This window comes from Nanorana parkeri, unplaced genomic scaffold (genome assembly GCF_000935625.1).
Source record: "Nanorana parkeri isolate BGI_ZX_2015 unplaced genomic scaffold, ASM93562v1 scaffold2809, whole genome shotgun sequence".
NCBI classification, from domain to species: Eukaryota; Metazoa; Chordata; class Amphibia; order Anura; family Dicroglossidae; genus Nanorana; species Nanorana parkeri.
In genome coordinates, this window is record NW_017309077.1 from 63,096 (window position 1) to 70,567 (window position 7,472).

Sequence of the window (7,472 nt, forward strand, 5' to 3'; positions counted from 1 at the left end):
TTTCATATGCGATTTGGCTTGTCGAGCGGGTGTTTGTTTGTGGCCCTGAGGTTTTTTCTTAGTTGTAGGACCCATATCACCCAGGAAAGATGAAGTAGAAAGGCAAATATAGCAGATGCCTGGCACGTAGTGCAGGAGCTAGTAAAGACTGCGGCCGATTGCCGCCATGAGCAAGCTCCGCCCCCCATAGGAAGCTATCTTGACACACAGGGAGTCCTAACTTTGGATTACATTCTGTAAAAGCTTGAAATGCTTAAAATCAGAAACCTACATGCATCAATGATGCATTTGATAAATACTATCAAAAAAATAAACTGGCAATATTACCTCATGATTTTTGAAAATAGATGCATGAGGGATTGTGTCAATTGCAATCCATCATTTCTAAACAAACTACCCTACGTACTGGTTTGGGAAGCATACCTTGATCTAGAGATCAGTGAGGAGGCCTGGAATACATGTACTGCTAGAATATACATAGCATGCCTCTTAACTTATAGGCCTATTATAAAGTATTTTCTGGTTAGTATCTAGTAACAATCAAACTTTCCAAAATCTTTCCTAACGTTTCTGTGATCTGTTTTAGGGCCAAAAGGAATGATGCTTCACATTTGGTGGACTTAAAATTAAACGCTAGCGAATAAGAATTTAAACAATTATATATTCTGTAAATAATATCAATATCCCTAAGAATGCTTGCACTGCCCTATTAAATTAAATTGTTGATATCCCCAGACACTCCAGACCTTGGCTTAGGTATGTCTTCTTTCACCTTTTTTTCTCTTTGTCCTTTTATTCTAATGGGTTCTTCCTTTTACTGGACTTGTTCCAGAAGCCTTCACCGCTCCTGGGGAATGGTCAAAAGATGATAAAGCCTGAACAATATAGTATGTACTGCTTTGGTTGATGCTATTAATGTACAATGATATTTGCTAGCTAACCGGCCGTTCTATGCTAGACCTTATGTTTCTAGATAATTGAGTAGATCGTTCATATGGTTTTATTATCTGGAACTCTTCTTTGAGTCATAAAGCAGCACCTACAGGTTTTGCTGGATCATGGTATAAAATACAGGTGGAGCTTTCCCTCTTTTCCCTATCTTTCCCATATAAAGGGAAGACGTACAGTTTTATTACCCTGGCAGAATTGTGGGACTGCTGGGAAATCCTGCACTTCAGCCCTGCAACAGATGATATGAGATTGTAGAAAGGGATGAAAAGAGTAATACTCCAACTTTAGAAATCACTGGTTCGGCCTCATCTTAAGTATGTGGTGCAGTTCTGATCACCGACTCTCAGGAAGGAAGTCCTCGAGCTGGAGAGAGTTCAGTGAAGGGCTACAAAATTAATTAGTGATGGAGGGTCTGAGTTATGAAGACCACCTTCAAAATGTAAACGTATTCACCTTAGAAAAGAGGCGATTTAGAGGGGACCTTATTGCTGTCAACAAAATCATCAATTAGAACCACAATATTCAGAACAAACTGTTCTGGCCAAAAACTGCATTGAGAACTCGGGGACACAACATGAGGTTAGACGAAAGGGGATTCAATCAAGAAGGATTCGTAAGGGGTATTTTACTGTGAGAGTAGTGAAGTTTTGGAATTCCCTTCCACAGGCAGTGGTATCTGCTGATAGCATAGATAAACTCAAGAAACTTCTTGATGAGTTTCCTCTTTCATTTAATTTACAGGGATGTGGGAAGTGTTAGAGCAAGATAAATGTAGACACACATTCACACATGTGTCCATAGCTCTTTATTAAGCTGGATCTTACTTCTCAGTCTCACAGTCCCTTCCTATAAATTCCAACTGGCTCTACACACCATCCCTTTGGTCTCAGCCCTCATTTGATAACTTCTGCTCAGGAATGGTTATGCTGAGTGCTATTTTACTTGTACCAGAGGAACTTTATTTTACATTGCATCTTACTGTCTAATACAACACCACTTACTGGAGATATCTCTTATATCTTTACTTCTGCTACCCTAATGGTGATATGTGCTGAGAGGTGGAACGTTCTCCTATGGCTTGGTGAGGGAGGGGAAGGGAGTTTATGAGGGCTAATATCTGCCAAAGGTCTGTTCTTGCACTGCCAAGCCCTCCTAGCATGCTCTGTATACCTGATCTATAAACTCTAGTGCCATTTTTTGTTTTACTTCACTCTGCTCCTGAGTACCTTTGCTTACCAATCTTATATGACTTCCTATATCACATGGGGGATGAAGCGAATTCCCATCTGTTTCAGATTTTCGAACAGCACAAAAAGGACATCTTTTTCTTATGACGTCTTACACCCTACTTTGGACAATACAAGAACTACCCCAGTGGCCTCAAATTCTGTGTTCTGTTAGATCAACATACTTTAATTGATACCTCCTGTGAGGCCGATCCGACTCTTCCATTCACACTCGCATAACTCCTTCTCCCTCATCAATCACATATTTCTGACACATTTTTAGCTTCCACTGGTTTCTCATTTTACCCTTCTCACTTCCTACTCATTTTGACATTCAGCAAGTCCCTTGGACAGACCACAGTGCAGTCCTCCTTTCTTTATGATTTGTTATCACTCATAACAGGGACACAACATGAACCCTGAACTAAACACACTTGACAGACTCAGTATTCTGCTTAAGAGTTGCGCAGGCCATCATTGACGACACTTCCCAGAACAGAATCCCGGTCATCTGGAGGCCCAAAACCACTGTATTCAGTGTGCCTGTATCCAATTGGTGCACAGGTCCCAATCAGGTCCCACGTCGTCACTCGAATCCGTACAGTAGCCGGCTCCATTGCATGTAGCATTCAAAGTAAGTGATGTCCCTCTCGTCGGCTGCCGAGGGACACTGTTCTCCATCCTGAGTTCCATGTTGACAGGCTGCAATCTTCCTGACTCCTGCTCTTTGGAGCTCCACGCTGACCTGCTCTCCAGCACCTTCCCTTGTGTGGAATCACAAAAGTCTGCTTACTGCAAGTATACCTTGAGTTGGCAAAGTTAACCCTTAACTTACTGAATTGCTATTATTTTGTAACTGATTGATATTGGAGTTTCATTAAAGGGTTATTAAACCCTCCATTTTTTTTTGCATCTATCTAATGCTAGCAAGCAGTAGATAGATGCAAAAAGTGTAAAAATACATTTTAAAAAAGGTTAATACTTGTGTCTTTCCCGCAGCAGAGCTGGAGGGACAGATGAAACCGACAGGAAAGAAGAAGATCGGATTAAGAAACATCACTTAAGGTAAATGCTTTAATTAACATTGGGGAGGGGGAAAAATTTGACTTTAATGTCACTTTAACCCCTTAAAGACCATAGTGTTAAAACACTCTTCTTGCCCAGGCCATTTTTCAGTATTCAGCGATGCGGTACTTTGACTGACATTTATTCTGTCATGCAACGCTGTACTGAAATTAATTGTATACAATTTTTTGGGGACAGATAGAGCTTTCTTTTGGTGGTATTTAATCACCACTGGGGTTTTTTATTTTTTACTATATAACAAAAAAGTACCCTAAATTTTGAAAAAAAACTTTCCCTATAAAATGTCATGAAACATCTATTATCACCCCAATTTTTTGGTAAAATATAAAAAACGGGGTCACATCAGGTAAATAGACACCAAACGTGTCAAGCTTTAAAATTGTGGGCACCCGTGAAATCACAGAAAACGACTGCATCCAAAATTGGCCATAGGCAAAGCTTGAAAAGCTTTTGCCGCTCATCAGTTTGGTGTTATCAGTGATTGATGACCCTAAAATTATTGCTCTCACTCCAACGTTTGCGACGATATGTAACATGTGCAGCGTAATTGGCGCAATCCTCGTTTTCGCACATAGGCGCAACCGACGCATGTTTGCATGTGTATGTGGTGGGGCGCGGGACTTTAAAAATATTTTTGTCTTATTTTATTTTTTTATTTGTGAATATTTTTTTTAATGCTTTAATTCTTTTAAAACTTTTTTTACACTTAACTTTATTGCTATCACATAGGGGACTAAGAAATCCCCTATGTGATGGCCAATTTACCAAACAGGTCCTCTTTATGGAGACATCAGGGGTCTCCAAGACCCATGATGTCACCTAGGGACCCCCAGAGAAGCTGATGAAGCAGAGATCTGTTTTAGACCGGAGACTGACACTGAATGCAGGAAGTGATGTAATTAGGGATGCACCGATACTGGTATCGGTATCGGTGCTGTTCCGGAGTATTTAGGCGAGTACTCGTTCTCGCCCAAATGCTCCGATGCCTAGCCCGATACTTCCTGTATCAGGAAGCCGGCTCCATGTTCCCTCATCACTCGTGACGAGAGAGCATGCAGCCGATTTCCCGGCCAATCAGGAAGACGGGCAGCGTGTTCCCGGCCATTTTGATTGGCCAGGAAGCCGGGCGCAGCATCATTACACGGCGCCTGGCTTCCAAGATTGGCCAGCAAGCCAGCTGCATGCTTTCTCGTCACATAGTGATGAGAAGCATGGGACAACTTCCTTGTTAATCGGGTGGTGAGTCTTTACACGCTGCCCGGCTTCTCGGCTAATCAGGAAGCCAGGTGGCGAGTCATTACACGCCGCCTGGCTTTCTGAATGGGACTTCCGGTACTCGGTATTTGGTATCGGCGAGTACTGGAAAAAATATATCAGTACTCGTACCAAAATACCGGTATCGATGCATCCCTAGATGTAATACACATCACTTCCTGCATTCAGGGACAGATGAAAAGATGAAAGGGATTTGTTACCATATTTGCACCTGAATCTAGTTGTTATATTCAGGCACGGCGCTACCGCAAGGCAAGTCAGGCGGCCGCCTGAGGGTGCTGCAGGGTGAGGGCGGAAAAAACAGGGCATTTTGACAAGTACTTGTAGGCAAGTGCATGCTCTCTCGTCTCAACACGCGCGGCACCTTAGGCAGTCGCTGGCCAGCTAAATTAGGACCCCACCTGGAGCTCCTCCCACCGGACCAGCGCTGGCTCGCTGCTGCTCTCATGCGCCGAAGGTAAGTGGAAAAAAAACAAACCATAGCGCAAACATCGGGGCATTTTGACAAGTACTTGTCAAAATGCCCTGTTTTTACAGGGGGTCGGGGTCGGGGAGGGGGTGCGCAAAAATGCACCTTGCCTGAGTAGGCAAGAATCCTAGCACCGGCCCTGGTTATATTCTTCTCCCTGGGGATATATGAAATACTAACAGGGCTATTCACAAAAGGATGAAGAATTTGGAGAAGGCAGGAGAAGTGAACAATCTAGGCCAAAATAGGTGATTTGGAAAAATTTTCCAATTCAGCTCACTTTCCAGTTCGGCTATGTTGTCCTAGATTGCTCACTTTTCCTGCCTTCTCCAAATTCTTCACCCTTTTGTGAATAACCTTTAAAGTCAATCTTCTTTCCAATTGATCAGTGTACAAGACCCATTCTCCCTGCTCCTGTTTGCCTTGCTTATTGAACCCTTGGGTATCTGGATCAAAACAGGATGAATGTTATGTATATAGCTATACCTATAGCTGGCACCCATCAAAACTAAGCTTGTTTGCTGATGTAATCCTATATGTTGCTAATCTGGTCATGTAGCTAATCTTCTAGAAGTGATCTTCTGGAAGTCTTCTCTCGGTTTCCACAAGTGTCAGTTCAAATAAATACTTTGCATTGTGGTACCCCTGGGCCATACCTCCCTGCTGGTTTTGATACAGACCTCCTTTGCCTATAGTACTGTTGTGCCTGCAGACATTCATTGTCATTTCCCCCTTGTCCCTCCTACCTTGCATTATCCTCCTCCACCTCTCCCCCCAACCCGGGACCCATATAATTGCCTCCCTGCCCACTCCCTTCCCTTCCTCTCTTTTCCTTTTTTTATGCCTTTTATGCCCAATTTATGCTATCAGTTGCAATAGCGCATGTGCACTATTTCATGTGTATTATTTAGGCATATTTTGTTAATTTTGAGTGATCTGGCAGTGCACGTTAAAGCATGAAAAAACTGACCTGACCCTTTTTAATTTTCAATGCACCACAATGCACAGCATGTGCTGTGCTGCAGTGCAGGTGCATTACCCGCTACTGTAATAGTGTGTTGGGGTGTCACAATGAATGGCACTACACCATAGTTTTACTGTGTGTTACTGCAACACAACAACAGGAAAGGGCTTTAAAGAGCTTGATAGCAGTAGATATAGGCAAAAAAACGGGAGGGTTTAGAACCCCTTTAAGGAAAATTAACTACGAATTCCCAACTCACAGTAATATAAATATTAACCATGGCTATGCATTGTGTCATATGTTTACAATTGTGTAACAGCACATACCCCATCTAAAATATCTAAAATACCACTATAAAATATCTAAAATACCACTACATAAATCATTAATTTAGTAGTTATGTAAATACAAATAAACAATAGTGCAATTTGCAGTTGTCTTGAAGACCTGAAAAACAAACGAGAACATACATATAATGCAACAACAATAACTCTTATGGTCCATAAATGTGAACTTGTAACTTGTCCTCTGGACCTGAAAATAAAGAGAGAACATATATGCACCAAATGTCAGATAAAAACCTTGATGACCATCAGCAAGCAGACTTGATAACTGGAACAGTCTTTCAAGTGCAGTAGGTCACTTTCCATAGAAAGCAATTTGTAAAGTTCCTTAGTGGTGAAAACAAGATATTCTCTTTGGTAGGTTAAAGGCACTTTGAATAAGTTCACCCGTAGGTGTGAATGGTGCACGTTAGCACCTGAAGAATATGGCACTCATGTAATTCCAACTGTAAAGTTTCCAGGTGAAACAAGAACAGCTCCAAGATTCTGGGTGAGAAGAGTAGCTGGGGTAAGGATGGCTGTGAACTCTGAATCTGTAGTCACATCACTGTCGATGAATGGATTCGGCTTGGCAGTTGCATTGTTTTTAACAATGTCTTTTGCAGAGAGAGGTTTTCGGCATATGTGCCAACCTTGACATTGATCATCACTGGGCTTCGTGTGAAAGCAGTGTGCTATATGGACTAACCTTGCAGTAGTGCATACAAGCCTCGTCCACTTAAAAAAAAGTTCAAAGCGTTGACAGCCCAAGACAAATTTTTGTTCAGATCTGATAAGGCTTTGGACTTCAGGAAGGATCTTTGTCAGGAGCTAGAAGACTGAAGACATCAGTTGTAGTTTCTTCTGGATGATCCAGCAGGAATTCATTACCTGTTAACCAAGAACAGAGAGTCTCTTACCTTGAGGTAGGCGACAGCTGCTATGGCCTCAGTAGATGCATCCGAGAAGATGTGAATCTCTCTTCTTTGACTTGCAGCAAGGGAAGCTGAAGTGTAGGAGCGTAGTATGTGAATTCCATCTAAGGCATGTAGAGATTGCATCCAGGACTCCCATTTTAAATGCTTGTCTGTTGGTAGTGGAGCATCCCAATCTTTAATAGTCTCTGATAGCTGTCTCATGTTTGTCCCTACTGCATTCTGTGCACTTGATGACAACTT